Raw genomic sequence first — 15,710 nt, forward strand, 5'->3', positions numbered from 1 at the left:
TTTCTTCCCCATGGTCTCAGCAGCCCAGTCCTACATCTATAGTTTTCAGCCTTTATACCAGGAGTTATGTCGGAAGAAAAGCTTTAATGTGACTTGACTGATGGGAGGAACGGTAAATCTTATGAAAGTCATCAAACAGACTAACTCGCTAGCTGTAAAATGTGTCATTTTGTTCATATTTTTCTATATCTGGTAGTCTTTCTTCTCTATCCAGAGAGCCTGGAAGTGTGTTTTGTCTTTAAAAGTAGCAATGTTGTGACTATTTACAGAGAATGCCAGGACAACAAATTTAATGCAGTTTCAGTCAAAGACAAACCTGTTGCTAAAGGGACCTTCTCTTCAGGTGAGACATGGTTCTCTGGACAAGACAACACAATTCAGTCTTCAGTATTGAAAAATACATTTCAAACAGAACCATATCCACTCATCTGCTGCATATGGGCTACCCTCCATGAACTGAATGCAGGATGTGATTGAATGGGGACACTGTCACCAGCGAAGCTGCATAAAGATTAAATTTGGCTTGATCTTTCTCAGGGACACTGTTGTATAGCTCTTCACTAAAGGAGATTTGAGCAGACACATAGAAGATCACAAAATATAGCCACTGCATTATCAAACCTTCTGTTTAGAGTTTTTAGGAGCAATTAGGGCAAGTAATGGTTGATTTAACACATGGGTAAGAATTTGTGTTACAGATATTCTCCTGTGCCCAGTCTGTAGGGTGAAAGAGAAGTATTTTAATGGTCAGTGTGGTCTCTTTAGGATGATCTGTAATAGCTTGAGGAGCTATCTCTGCCATCCTTTCCATTCCATGCACATACGGTGCATACTGGCACATATTGGCATTGATCCCTTCGTTACAGTCTAGAATTCTGCTAGAAGTCTTCCACTGCTGCTCCTGATCCAAACTGAACCTTCTACTCTTGTAAAAATACCAGCAATTTAATAGCAGTAGACATGTGCATCTTTGGATTGCAATGTGTGTTGTGAAATGACAATATAATCACCACAGTTTCCTTAGTTAAGGATGACTTCAAAATTTCTGTGGCAGCTTCCAGCTAACCTATGCGGGCTATAGCACTTGAATGGCTGTCTACAGGATTTAAGCAGGGTTTTGAAGAGCTTTACTATGATGGAGGCTGAGTAGGTTTGTAATGTCCCCTTGTATTTCTGCAGGAAATCTGCAGAAGATTAGAGTTAAATCTTAGCTTGTTCAGCCTGTTTTGATCAAACTTGTCACAGTTTTAATTCCACTAATGCAAGTATAGGGGTCATACATGTCATACATCCTATGAGGAAAGGTTGAGGCAACTGGGCTTGTTTAGCTTGGAAAAGAGAAGGCTCTGAGGATACGTCATTGTGGCCTTACAATATTTGAGAGGAACGTACAAAAAGGAGGGGGAATAACTGTTTACAGGGGTAGACAGTGATAGGACAAGGGGGAATGGGGACGTTTAGGCTAGATATTAGGAGGAAGTTTTTCACAGAGGGTGGTGTCATGCTGGAACAGGTTGCCCAAGGAGGTTGTGGATGCCCCACCCCTGGAGACATTCGAGGCCAGGCTGGATGTAGCTCTGGGCAGCCTGGTCTAGTGGTTGGCGACCCTGCACATAGCACTGGGGTTGAAACTAGATGATCTTTGAGGTCCTTTTCAACCCAGGCCATTCTATGATTCTATATGCTTTCTAGCACTGCATGGGTATGCCAGAACGAGTGTGACGAGTCTTCTCTATAGTACAGCAAGGTGATTGCATGCTGTGAGATGGATGGAAGCTGATAGAGTAGAAACACTGCCAAAACTTTATAGACTGTTCTGTGTCGATGACAGCTGTGCCATCTGAGTGCGCAGGTGAGAAACTGCAAATTTCTCAAAATTCTGTGTTAAATTCTGAAAATATTATCTTGATGACAACATTTTTTTGTTTGTTTCAAATGTTCAGTGTAATCTGATGGTAATTTAGAAATGATTTTTAAAATGTTTTACATCAGAGAAAATGCTTGTCTTTATTCTCCCTTTGAAACTTTTGGATAGCTCATGACTTCAAAATTCAATGCAGAATCTTATAGATACAGACGAAGGTAAGGCACAGTAGAGTTAACAGACTAAAGACTATACCAATAATGGTTAATTTTGAAGGAAGCATTAATTTCCTTTTCCTGTTTTTCAAGATTTTTTATGTGGAGAAGAAATGCTTCTGCTGCATAAACATTTTTAAAATAATGACTTTAAAGGGCACGACTGAGAGCCCGAATCCAAATGTTTCGCTAAGTACTTTGTTTAACTCTTGCTTCCTTTTTTTCTTTTCTTTTCCTTTTTTTTTTTTTTCCTTCTCTTTTTTTCTCCTGTGCTACAATATGATTGGAATCCAAATCAGTATAGGGCAGATGCTGGCAAAAAACAAGGATAAAATAATATCTGCCTGTCCATCACAAACTGTTCTGTTTGTCTGGCTAGTATTTTAGCCAAAAAGAGAACCAAAATGACAAGGGGGAAGGCGTAGTGGTCTCTGCTCTGCTTTGTGTACTGTCAACAGCGCTGTGGTTGTTATGGATGATTTTCTCCTTTCTGGTGCAGATACAAGAAAGAGAATGAACACAGCCATCACTTTGAGCTGACAGGTTTGAGTGCCCTTCTCAGAATATTTCTTCTGGGTACATTTATCATCCAGCTTCAGGGGAAACAATGCGTATGGGTGTGTGGGTGGGATGGGAGGGTACCCTAACATTTTATCGTTGTAAATTTCTTCATCTAGTAAATAGTCCAAATAAATACTCTGTGTTGTGAGATGATTAGTTGTTGTTGCTTTACCTGCACTAGGTACGTTCTTCTTGAAGGAGGCTGCTGTCAGTTACAGAAGTGCACATGTAGGAGGAGGGCATGACATCTTACTGGCAGCCTACTGTCACTTTGTGGAAAAGTGGATTAGAAATGCAGTCACCCAACTTACAATTTTGGAGAAGAGGCACACCATATAACAGGGGATAGATGGCAATATGCTTAGATTTACTCAGGCAACCTCTTATTCCAACCTATATTTGTAAGTAAGCTGTTTGCAGGTGAAGAAAGATAAAACAGAGAGTTTTAAATACAACTGAATGTTTAGCCTAATTTTAAATAATGAGGCTGAATTTACTGAAAATAATTTTCTGAATTCATATGACGTCTCAGTCTCTTATGAGAAAGCCAATGGAGTGGTTCTTAGCATATGGTACCAAAGATATGTCTGATTACACTTATTGTTTAGATCTTGGTCCTGTTTGTTTCAATCCTGCTTCAGCTTTACCACAGCAGAGGACCCTCAGGTAATGCTTACGCCACCTGTTCAATGCAGGAAATTGCCTGTAGGGTTCTCTGCTTGACTTTGACCAAATGCAGCCAAAATCTATGTGTTTAGATGGATTCAAAAGATGGGACCAAATAATGGCTTTTCTCATGCAGAGTTCCTAGTTGCCTTACATGGAGATTAAATGCTGCTGATTTAAGGTAACTTCTGTGAAAAGACTGCCCTACAGGACACTGCAATAGAAAGACAATGTATAGAGAAAAGGTCTGTGGCAATGAATTTCCGTTATCATGATTCTTCCCAGTCCATCATGCTGCTTACATCTGGATTAACCAGGTCACAAAGGACTTTAATGCACAGGCTCAAGATAGCAGAATTAAGGATGCTCTGGGAATCTGATTTTGTCTTGTTGAAGCTGTATTCTTACCATAACGTGCTTTTCTCCTTCACTCTATGCTTGATATTTGTAGACAGACCTGCAGAATAGCATATTGCAGATTGACACAGAATAATATGGATCCAGTGTACATGGGATAGTATTATAAGCATGAATCATGTACACGTGTGGGCAAAGAGTTTGTTATGTCTCTAGCCAGCCACACTATAGAATTGTTTCTGATCTGCCTTACAGTTCCACATGCAAATTGCACTTGAGCCTACTACTCTATCTTTACCTCTGTTTAAAAGCTGTCTTTCTTCATTCAGTATCAAAAAGCTCAAAATGGCTAGCCTATTCTGTCTTTGGTTGCTTTGTAGGGCAGGGGCTGATTTTTTTTATTATTTTTTTAAGTAACTATCAATGTTTTTTTTTCCTGTAGAAAGTTTTGGACAGTCTTTTTATAAGGCTTAAATTCCTCCTAGAAGTCTTTCACTTCTAAGGGAGGCAAGTGCTTTTGGAGAATTTCACACAGATAATTATCCTATTATATACCAGAGATAATAGGCGGGAAGGCTGGAAGTAACTTGTTGGAAGTGGTGTAGGTCGTGCATGGTGTAGGTCAGAAGTAAACCACAGTCCTCTTTCTAATCCCTTCAGCTACTGTTTACTTTTTATAATAATGTTTTCTCTTCCTTTTATTGTGGAATTTTGGCACATCATAGGGGTGGGGGCCTCAATAATCACTACTTAATTTAGCAGGTTTAGGTTGTATATGGTAGCTTATAAGGTGATGGGGTAGAAAATGTAGACTGTTGGTCCACTCTTCACTGGAACAGGGAGCTTCTGAGAACATAGCAATGGATCACTGCCTTTCTGATGTCGAGCATGTGGTTGGGATACTGCCTGGTCTTTACATAGAACTTGCAAGATTCGGCAAGGCTCTGTACACCCACTTCTTCAACTGCACTTTTAAGGAAGGATCATGAAGCATCTGGCCCTCAGCTAGAAAGTCAGAACTCAGGAAATGCCTTTGCATGTAGCCTTTGCCAACTGTGGTTTCTGGTATGTTGGTGGGTGGGTTCTGAACACGGCCATCTTGATAAGAAAATGCCTGAAGCCAGTCCCTGTTCATCAAAGGATCGTTTTCTTTATCTCTCATTTCAATTAAATGTAGAGTTTCTAAAAACAAAAATGCACCGTACTCCTCTGAGAATCGCATTTAACCTCTTAAGCTTTGTCATGTGCATCATGAGTAGCCAGGTCACAGTCAAGGATCAAGCTTATCTTCCGAGATGAATCAATTTCCCTTGACTTTCTCTGAAGAATTTTTTATCCCTGAAATTTTGAGTGTCACATCTTAACAGAGATGATTTTTTTCCCCCAGAAAGATTTTAGAGGAAAAGAAAGCAACAAAACAAAGCATAAAACATTATAATGTTTCAAATAGCATTTCTATTTTGATTTTGTAAATTATAACAATGTAAATATAAAAATACTCTTCAGTCTGGGAATTATTATGGCTCCTATTTTCCCTCCTAAGGAAGAATGGAGAAAGAAAATGCCACGTAATTTGTGTTATTCGAGAGATATATTGTCTGAGTTTTGCTTTTTGAGAATTGCATTTTCAAAAAATATACTTGGGATTCAAATATAAAAATGTGGATGAAGATGGGTTTTGGGAAGGCATTGTGTTTAAGAGGAACACATGTTTAAATAATACTGATAAGGATAAAATACTGGTAAAGGATCACATGAAGCTTCTTTTTTATTATTATTTTATTATTTTTTTAGTTTCTTGCATTCTCTCCCAGAATGTCTTCTGTTTACTATTATTTGGATTCAAGTTTAGCTCGGGCCAGCTGTTTTATTTATAGGATCCCCAGTGTTGCTGTTGTTCATTTAAATCCTATTAAGTGACTGGCTGAAGGAGTCTTTGCCCATGATGGAGTTTGCATGAAATAGAACCTGCTGATGGTTCCATCAGGGCAGGTTCAAAGCCCGTGGAGCCATGGCACAGGAAAAGAAGCCCACACAGTTAGAAAAGAAGCCCACACAGCTGCACATTTCCCATTTACCTTGGCTGCATAAATGCTGTGCTTCCCTTATGAGGGTTTGAAATGTTGTTTTCCTGCCCCTTGGGCTGCATGTGCCACTACCAGATCCTCCTTGCACATAGAGAAGGGTGGCTGGGATGCATGGTGGGTGAGGAGGAAGGGAGCACGGTGTCCTTTGGGCAGCATCTCCTACTATGACCACCTCAGGCAGGCTTCCAGAGCCAGGGCAGAGCCACACAGGGCGAAGAAGGAGCTACTTTCCTGTTCTGAATCCTGTGCCAAGGCGGGAACCCATTAAGCACCCACCCAAGAGCTGTTTGGCTTTGATTATGCAGTGTACTTTGCACAAGTATCAGTGTTCTTCGTGGCTTTAATGAGCATATCAGTAGTATGTATCTTGGCTCACCTTCCTTTTTCTAAACACATTGGGAAAGCCCAAAGATCTCTGATTGGTTTCAGAGCACTTTGGAGGCTTTAGAAGCCCTTGCTGAGATAGCATCTAGCTTATTAGAGTCTGAAACAGTCTTTTCAAGAGATTCCACATTAAAAAAGATATAAGTTTTCTCGCAGGACATCTTATCAATAGTTTGTTATCTTACTTGTTGGCAGAGTGTGATGAATTCAGTTTAATGCTTCCATTTGAATTTTAGGCTCTAGTTTGGCATTTGAAGCTGATGGGATTTTCTGCTTTCTACTTGACCAAATCCTGAATTCTTCTTTTGGTTTTAAGATCAGAATTTCACAACATTTTCAGAGCAAATGGACCTAATGTTGATGGGAAATCTGCAACCCTTTTTTTTTTTTTTTTTTTTTTTTTTTGGTGAAAAAAAGATTGCTCTCAAGTATTAGAGATGTTTGAAAATCTGCCAAGTTTCTGAAAATACTTCCGATTTCTCTCTTTTATGTTCTCCTGAAATGTTTAGTGGAAAAAATGATTTTAATAGTTCTCAAGAGCTTTAGAGAGTTAAAATTTCTAGTGGCCATTTTAGAGAGATTTGGTAATTATCTCTCTATAAAAACCTTTAAGTGTCAGTCAAGCTTGTTTCAAGATTGTTTCTGAAAAAGCACAAGATTGTCAATTCTGCTATTTTTTTTCTCATTTAGATGAAGATGTTTTTTGTTTGAAACGTTGGCACCAGCTCAGATGTATTTAAAACTAAAGTTTTGTCCCTTTGTAAACGCAAAGATGGTACTCTAAGAACTGGTTTGTCTCCAGTTGTCTGCACTTTGAAGTGGCAGAAAATGTTCACTTTCAGAACGGGCGTTGTTTAGACTGGAAGGGTATGTCCCTGCTATAATTACTCATTTCATAAAGGACGTTATAGTACTGCATGTGCATTAATCTCTACAGAACATATAAACCCCATAAGAGCCCATGGAAAAGGAGCTCCTGGAAACCTTCCCATCCCATAAAGTTTATTCATAAAACGTGATGTTCTGAAGCCATCTCTCAGTGCACAGAACATCACTGTGAAGCTAGAGCTCTAGAAATAAGGTTGCAGCTTTTTTCAGATCTTCTTCAGACGTTTGCCGTTAGAAAATGATCATGAGTTTTCTCTGTGGCCGGTGACTGACATTTCTCTCTGCAAGCTCTATTCCTGAATTTGCTATTAAGGACTCTTTTGATAGCTATGTTATTGAATTCTCCTTGAAGACAAGTTTGTCAGCTGTTTTGGGGAAAATGTTAGATTTGTTTTATCACTTCTAGACAATTTTGCAATCTTAATATCAGGAACAGAATGGGAAGGGGAGAGTACTGGTTAGTGGCAGATTGCATAGGGTGTAAGACTGTCCCATCCAGCAGGGACTGCCAAGGGCTTCCCTGAGTATAGTAATAGCAAAGGGGAGATGTTTAGTGTTGTCTAGTGAAGGAACAGTTGAGGTTGAGGTCCCTTCTCCACTTTCTTGTAGCAAAAAAACTTCTCTGGTTAGTGTAAGTTTGTGGACGGTGTCTTTTCATACACAGTGAAGGCTGTGCTGCAAGTGCTAACAAAGAGAAGAACACATTTGCTTTCCCTGTTCTCAGATCTCTGAGCCTTTTCTCACTTTATTACTTAGCTTCCTGAAAAACTGCTTGGATGCTTAACTAGGCATGTGGCAAGCTTGTGTGTAACACCCACTGAAGAGAAGAGGTGGGAATGTTGTCACCCCATTGTGGCTCTAGTGTTTCCAAGGTTACCCTCATCATATGACCTCAATTTCAACAGATCTCTTGAGTGTTGAGTTGATGGTTAGACTTCGAAGGAGGGGATGTGACCCTGCTGTGTCAGGGAAACATGCTCACACTGCAGTCCTGCAGATAATGGACTTTGCCTGTTACCTGCACAGTGCTGCTTCAGACCTTAACTGTGGGCACTGGACTGGAGAAGTGTGCCTAAGTCCATAAGCAATGGTAAAGAATTGAGACAACATCTGTTTTAAGAGTACCGCCCAGATGTTTGTTTACAAATGCATTTCTTCATGGATGCCTTAACTTATAAAATTTTTACAAATGAAAACCAAAACAGACATAGAAAATTAAGAAAACAAGCCGTTCAGAGCATGAGGGATTACAGCAGTCCCTCTTCTTCCTTCACGTGGGCCTGCCTATTGTGTGGCTCACCATTTTATGCTGTCGGGGGAAGCCAAGGCTATGTACACATGCCATAGGCTCCAGTGGACCGAGTAGATCAGAACTGTGTGGCTTTCCTCATGCTCTGCTACCTGACTGGCAAACAGCTCAGTTACTAAAGCATCTAGGTCTGTTTTCCAGGACTTCCCATCCATGGTGCTGACTGGCAATGACGTGCTGGGTGGTGCTGAGGAAAATACACTTGTTTTTTTTATTATACTGGACTTATTTAAGTCCCCAGATCATTATGTCCTGATGTGCATGCTGTGATGCAAATACTGAATGTTATGATGATTTCATTTTAGCTGCTTAGAGCCCTTTTATGTGTATTACCCTGCAACAAATTAGGTTTTTTTTTTTTAATTATTTTTTTTATTTTCAAAGTCTCTGGAGTGCATGTGGCAGAGCCCCAGCTGCCTGCCTGCAGGAGGCACAGAGGAATTTTGCTGTGTAGGGAGAGCTTTGCTCAGTGGGCCAGGTGCAGTATCACTTGCCTTTTTTTTTTTTTTTTTTTTTTTTCTTTTCCCACTGCTTTCCTCTAAAATGTTAGGCATGAACCATAGCTGGAGGCAAGAATCCAGCCTTGATGGAGTGTTGTCCTGACCTGATATGACAGGCCTTGTGGAAGTGTTCAGCCTTGACCCTTTGTTGCTTTCAAGAGGGAAATCCCATTAGATAACTGTACTGATGAGACTGGAAGCATTTGTATAGATTTCCTAAGACCTGAAGACAGTGAAGAATGGAGCATTTTTACTCACCTCCCCCCCCCCAAAAAAAACAAAAAACAAAAAAAAAAAACCCAAAAACAAAAGGAGAATTGTTCGTAAGATAGATAGATAGATGCTGGATGTATTTTGTTTCTTGAATAGTCCACAAAGTGTTATGCTTCTAACATTGTTTCATTTCCTATTTGATTCTTCTGGAAGAAGATGGAAAGGCTTGCTGCACTGGGGGAATATGTTTCATGAGTTGCTAGGTCATCTTGAAAAGTGAAAATGGATTGGGACAGGAGAGCTTATGAGGTTTATCAGACAGCAGGAGTTGTGTGTGAGTCAGACTAAAAGTTGGCCTCGAGGTTAGTGTGCTCGAGAAACCTCTTGTGAACCACAGCAGTGAATGGTTAACAGAGATGGTTCAGATCCACTCCTTGCCAGTTTGCTGAAGTGGATTTGAATGGAATTTAATGTATAACTAGCCACTAATTTCCAAAGCATTTTTGTGTGGATTTAGCAATCTGATTCCTGTCAAACCGAATGACTGTCATATTGACGCAAATACCAGGCAATATTTAGAAAATTTGGGAAAGGTATTTTGCCAAGCAAGGGAAAAAAAAACCCTCTCTTTTAACATTCCTATAGGAGTCAGAAATACAGAAAAAGAGGAAAAAACCATACTGACGTATTGGCCATTCTAACAAAAATCATACTTTACTGGTCTTTTTTGGGAATGTTTTTTGAAGTTTTCCACTGGCTGGAGGCTTTTGAATGAAAGAAAAGACACATCTTCTGTCTTCAATTAACTTTGTTAATGATTAACAGAGCAGTGCAGTATGTGTGGTGCGTTTTAATTAAATCAGAGGAGACATGATTTGGACAAGATTTTAGTTTCACTTTGAAAGTTATTAAATAAACTGACACTGTTTGCTCTCTGAGGGTTCCTGGGAGCATCCGGTTAGTCGGTAATCCCCGTGCAGCTAGTGAAATAAAGTCCATTCCAAAACACCTAAGGGCCATTACCTGATATTAAAAATGAACAAGCCATCCAGCCAGGAATTTAACTGATCATTAATCTGCATGAAGCACAGTCCTGGTCTGAGGCTCCAACTTAATACATCTAAGTTCAGGGACAAGGAAGGCCCAGGCTGAACATTTTGAGCCTGAGTTTTTCATTTTGAATACCTCTGAGCTGTTCAAGTGGCATAAGTTGTTGAACAGTCAGTGGCTACAGCGGATAGCTTTGCTAGCAGAGTTTATTGGGTTGTTTGTGAAGCTGAGGTCTGGACCAGGGCTTGGATGCTGTTCACCGGTAAAATTTAGAGAATAATAAGACAGGAGCTCTTGGTACAGGAATGTCTCCATAAATTGACCCAGCAGGAAATGCTCTTCCCTTTCCAGAGCTGTGTGTGTGTCTGCCTGTGCACTCATTTATAGAAACTATTCCAACAAAGAAGGACCAAACCCAAAGCTTGGACTCAGACCATGGCTTCAGAGTGAAGTGAGACAGCAGATACTTTCGCTGATTGTGGTGACATACAAGGGTGAACGGATCCTATGCTTCACCTCTCCCTGGTTTCCTGTTGTTTACTGGGACATCTGTTAAGGCATGGGCATCAACCCATCCCCACTCAGAAGAGTCAAGACAATGGATACAGCATATTCTGTACGCTTGTATCTCACCAACCACATTGTAGCTCTTTCTGGCTTTTGTGGCTAATAAGCAGTTAATACTGTTCAGAGCATGACTTAGTATACTAAAAATAAGGTGAATATATACAACCTGTTGTTGAAAGTGTTATTGAAATTAACTATTGTCATAAACTGCTGAGGTGGAGAGATCTTGTACTGACACTACTGACAGCTTTTTCAGCTTTCTGTTTTGTGGACTTTGCAAGTATTATAATGTGTGGCTGCAAGCAGGAGTCCTACAAGACCAGTCACAAATTTCTGGGATTTGAATATTATCCTTCTCCCCGCGAAAGCTGAAATTTATTAATAGCAGTTACTGCTCCAAGCACACTGCAATTCAGGTATAAATGAGAGCCAGCAAATCTTAAAATTTGCCAGCCAAAATAATGTATTGCTTTTTATCTCTGTGAGAATTGGCAAGCTTCCTTGCGACTTTGTGGAGCACAATGATATGGACACGGAAGTGAGTGGGGAAATGAGCCCTGCCCTGCACTGCTGCTGGAGGCTGGAGAGAAATGGGCTCCTCTGAAGGGTGGCTCAGGGCTAGAGAACAGCCTGTCACTGAGGAGTGACAGTGCGGGAACACTGGGACAAGTTAAAGACAGCCTTGTTAAAGACAGCTTCCCTCACACTGGCTCTAGATGGGTCTTCAGTACCCCGAAGTACATTATTGCAAGTGTTTAACATTTCATGGGCTTCAGGCTCTCACATTTTGATGTTCAGGTTTATGTTTCCAATCCTGAAGAATTTGCCTATGCAAACAGTTCTATTGCCTGCTAAGCCATTAGCTACTTGGTAATGTGTCTATATGAGCATGCAAACTCTGTATGCATGTACCTCCATGATTTGCACCCGTGTATACCCAAAACCAAGACTGCATACTACAGTTTGAGCATGCATTTGAATATATATATATATATATATATATATATCCACTTTTGTGGCTAGGTTAAGTATTACTTGCAGGTTTCACTAAGTACATTCAAATTTCTGGCATTGCTGCAGTTTACATAGGCATCCAGGTAGAAATAACTATGGCTTACTGCTTGAAAAAAAAAAAAAAAGGAGAAATAGATGTCATAGCTGTAGTATGGCTTCTTATTACTGAACTCTGTAAGACTGCAGAAGTCTTCCTACTGAGCAATGCGAATTCTCCATTACCTGAGATATTTAAAACTGGACCAGAATAAACAAGTGTAAAGAGACAATTCAGCATTATTTGATGATGAAGTGCATAGTCTTATTTTTATAAGTATTCAAGAAATTTCCTCCAAGACCTTATGTATGGGTTGCCAGACTCTACCTACTGCCTATGAGTTAATATGCCAAGTGTTGTTCATCTGTTAAGTCCCTGCTCACATGCCAGTGTCCTGATGTGAAGTCTTAGAGGAGGATGAATACAGATTCTTTTTGCCCTGTGAGATGCATACACTGCAGTAAACTGTTGGGGCATTTCAGAACAGACCTTAAAAAAGCCAACAGTTTTTTTCTGCTCCAAGAGAACATGAAAGACACTGTGGCATCTTTCATTTTCTCAGAGAAGGAACAGTTAAAAATATTCTTTAAACAAGGAGCAGATGTTGATGTCATTAGAATGGATTTTCATGCAAAACAGAGTTCTGTTTCTCTTGCAAAATGCCAGTAGCTTTGCAAAGATCTCTGCAAGTCTACCTACTTATTTCAGACTAGTGGTCCAAAAGGAGAGGTGTGCACAGTGAGCTGTTTACCGTCTCTGAAACAAATCAGGTATATTTCTGTAAGTTGTTTGCCTTCCTGTTTTAAAACTGCCTCGACCTGGGAAAGAACTAACAAAAGAGCTACAGAAACCTGGGAGTATTTGAGATACAAAACAAGAATAGTGGGCAGAGCAGTGAAAGACAGAATCCACTGTCAACAAACAAATGCAGAGAGGAATAGGCTACATATGGGAAGTCATGGTCCGGGCTATGCATGTGCCTTTGTCAGATTCTAAATACACTCTAGTCTCAGAACGGTTATTGAGATCAGCCCCCTGAAAACTCTGTCTCACATGCAGGAATGGTTAAAGTAAAAATAACAAACAAAATGTGAAGTGGCTCTCTGGATGACCTCTGGACATTCCTATTGTTAGTATGAGGAGACGCTGGAACTTCCCAGTAATAATTTCCTTTTGGAAAGCTCTCACGTCTCCTTCCTCCTCCTCATTTTGCTGTACTTAATGTTGACAAGCTATGAAAGGCCCTGTAGTTTCCTTCTTCGTTATAATAGATGAGCCTAGACTCTCACAGAACTGTTTGACTTGAATTCATTGGTGTGAATGACTTCTTTCAAGTACCCTTGTTTTGTTAGTGTTCGCCTTTTTTTTCCTTCTATTTTTCTTGCTCAGGGATCTTGGTGTTCTAGAGTAAGTAATCATCTCAGAAACATCAGAACATACAAAGAAAACAGGTTGTGAGACATGCCTGCCCTGTCGCCATCATTTTTCATTCTTTAGATGCTCATGTGAATATTCAAAATGTTCTAGGAGAAGGTAATTTGCCTCTTGCTGCTCCATATGCAACATCTTCACCTCAGGGCCACAAAAGAGATTATACAGCCCTCTCAGTTAAGTTACTGAAGAAAGTAAATAATAAATATTTGACTTCAATATAATGTAATTATTAAGTGCAAGGATCAACTCCTCCACCCCTTCTTTTAAAGGTGTTTGCAAGCATGGCAAAATCTTGGTTCAGTGTCAGCCTCTTTCAGGAGATCCAGCTCAGCATTGCTGTTAAACTTATAGAGCAGTTGAGTCTGCACCCAACTGAATGTGAATGCTTAGTATTACATGCGTTGTCTGTGGTGATTGCTCCTTTGTACTGCAAACTGAATTACAATATGTCCATGTTAAAACAGTTACATTCCTCAGCTAAAAGGGCCTTATGTCTTAGACAATGTGCACAACTCTGAGAACAGCTGAAGGTGAAGTGTCTTGGCCACTCACCAGTGCAATGTTACGCCACTCGGCACAGGTTAGCCCAGCCCCATTTGGCAGCATGCTCATCGCCTGTGTGCAGTAGACTTAACAGGCCTGTGTCTAGAATTGCATGCTGGGTCTTGAGACTTTGCACATGTGGTAAGTCTTGCTTATTGAAATTTCTGGATGGAGAAAAAATAATCGACACTAGTGCAGTTGAATTCAAAGCCAGTACTTGGTATGCAAACCTGCAGAGTTTTTCAAGCAGTTGCTGACAAGAGTACCTTTTACAAACGAATGCTACAGCCAGTTGGGCAGAGAGACTGCTACAGTTTGGGACTGGAGCTTTTCTCGCCTTATTTATCTTCAGTCTTTCATTTGTAGGCAAAGGAGGCAGATGAGTTGAGAATACACTTGTGTGGTCAGCATTGATAATTGCTTAAGAATTCATTAAACAAAAGCCATCAGTTCTCAGTAGTGCTGTAGAGATAGAAACTATAAGCAAGAAGACCCAATTTGGTGTTGGAAGTCTTGCTTCAAGTCAAAAATAGACTATGTAAATTACTCGGATTCATCTAGACAGGAAGTGCTCCTCCAGACTTTTCTAATTCAAAACATTATTTGGAATTTTAATTGGGATTCTTCTGTCTGTCCTAGTTTAAGGAGGGTAGTTTAAAACCATTCTGGGGTTTACTACAAGTGCAAAAGGCTTCTCCTGCTCATAATGATCCAATAAATAGGTTGGATTTGCCACACATAGCCAGAATTTGCATGGCAGTAGTGCCAGTGGGATGTTAAGAAGTATCTGGAACTCTTCACAGAATCACAGTGGTCAAGCTAGGGAGGGACTCCCGGAGGCCACCTGCTCAAACAAGGCCACTAGAGAAGGTTATTCAGGTTAGTCAGGGAGTTTCTTCTTTGAAGAAAGAACACTGTACGGTGTTTTAGAAGATAATCAATTTGCTCTTATTTGTATCCCATGTGGAAGCTGTTTTGATTGTGAGCCATGTGCAATAACCCCAATAATCCACTTCCCACTTCCCTGAAGATTGAAAAGTATTTAGAACCCACCCAAAAAAAAAAAAAAGTATCTGTTTCCGTGACATGTTAAATAGGTCTGTAAATACAGACCTCTATTAGGAATCTGTAGGGCTGCTTTGGAGCCTGGTCTGTAGTTTCATAAACATCATATCTTGGATCTGGCATCTGATTAAAATGTATGTTTTGGCAGAACAGTGATACAATCTCTGTTTAACTAATGCATTTCTAGAGGGAAGAATTTTGCTTCTGTAATTCCCCAATCATGAAATGCCTTTTCCAGGAGTCTTCTCAGGAGAATCCCTTCTCAACAGCATTTTTCAAGAACTCTACACTTTCACATTGCCTTACATGCCCTCCTTCACTTGAGGACAAGGTAAAAGAATTGGAGAAGGACTGCCTGCTGTAATCTCATCTCATCTGTAGATCTCTCTACCATCACAGAAATAAAATTCCTATTTTTCTCCATTTTCATTCAGCAGTGTAGTCCTTCTCTTGCTTCAGCCCAGAATTCCTCTAGATTTTATACACTGAAAGACAGATAAAGCAAGTTTTATTTTTAAACATACCCTAGAACAACAAGGGTCTGAGTCTTCAGATAGTGCACATGAAAGTATAGCCATTTCTTGGAGCATGGCAAACCTGTTCCTAAAGTGTGTGAAAAAGCAGAGCCTTTGCATGAGAATCCTTCGCTTATTTGTGAAGCACAAAACTTCCTTTTTCACAAAAGTAATCGCCGGGAAACTGTAGAGAAATTTTTTGGGAAAAAAAAAAACACACAAAAACCTAAAAATAAATTGGCTGCAGTATTTGAGCATGAGTGCCCTGTGCCAAGTGCAGCCGTAGGTTTCTTGCACAGAAACCTTCCATCCTCCATGGATTCTGGAAGAGGGCTGCCTCAGCTCACTCCAAGAAAAGAGTGCCACCTACTGAGCCCGCTCACTCTCTCCCGCAGAAGGGCAAGCTTACAGGACAGATTTCCCTTTGGAGAATTAATCCAT

The 15,710-nt window shown here is 40.2% G+C and overlaps 1 protein-coding gene across 21 annotated transcripts in view; it reads left to right on the forward strand.

Moving 5' to 3' along the window:
* The window catches only part of CALD1 (caldesmon 1), a 184,427-nt gene that overhangs the window by 112,374 nt on the left and 56,343 nt on the right, over nt 1-15,710 (forward strand). The window lies entirely within an intron of this gene.

This window comes from Gallus gallus, chromosome 1, assembly GCF_016699485.2.
Source record: "Gallus gallus isolate bGalGal1 chromosome 1, bGalGal1.mat.broiler.GRCg7b, whole genome shotgun sequence".
In the NCBI taxonomy this organism is placed as follows: Eukaryota; Metazoa; Chordata; class Aves; order Galliformes; family Phasianidae; genus Gallus; species Gallus gallus.